This window comes from Octopus bimaculoides, chromosome 6 (genome assembly GCF_001194135.2).
Source record: "Octopus bimaculoides isolate UCB-OBI-ISO-001 chromosome 6, ASM119413v2, whole genome shotgun sequence".
Classification (NCBI taxonomy): domain Eukaryota; kingdom Metazoa; phylum Mollusca; class Cephalopoda; order Octopoda; family Octopodidae; genus Octopus; species Octopus bimaculoides.
The window spans coordinates 26,243,572-26,244,045 of NC_068986.1; the positions used below are offsets into that span (position 1 = coordinate 26,243,572).

At 47.0% G+C, this 474-nt stretch overlaps 1 protein-coding gene across 1 annotated transcript in view; it reads right to left on the minus strand.

The window, feature by feature from the left end:
• LOC106880734 (uncharacterized) overlaps nt 1-474 on the minus strand; it is a 212,624-nt gene that overhangs the window by 155,876 nt on the left and 56,274 nt on the right. The gene's annotated exons all lie outside the window — the stretch shown is intronic.

Consider the following 474-nt stretch of genomic DNA (forward strand, 5'->3'; position numbering starts at 1 on the left):
AACAACCACAGCTATTTTTAGCATAGGAGTGATCGCTGCCCCTTTTCCAGTCAGCGAAAGTTAAAAAAAAGGCAGGATATGAATTTGCACCAGGCCGACCTTGTTCTGGGAGTGGGTAAAAGAACAGGAATTGGCGCGGAAGCAGTTGGGGACAGCAGTTTGGTGAGTCGAGCTCTGGGAGCCAGCAGAATCGGTTGTGTCGAGTGGTAGCAGTCGTCCAAAGCAGTTGGGGGACAGCAGTTTGCCCGTGGAGATGGGGTCAGTCGAGTGAGATGAAGATGAAGAATAAGTCTGACAGAGAGAAAGCTATGGTCAGCAGAAATGTATAGAGTCCCAGTGAGAGAGAGACGGAATTGTAGTGGCAGACTGCCCAGGTCAGTGGAAGTAGCAGACCTGAAGGAAACAAACTTCGTTGTGGTAAATGCTTTTATATTATTTTAGAGAAAAAGAACTCTGAGTTGTTAACTGTGTTGT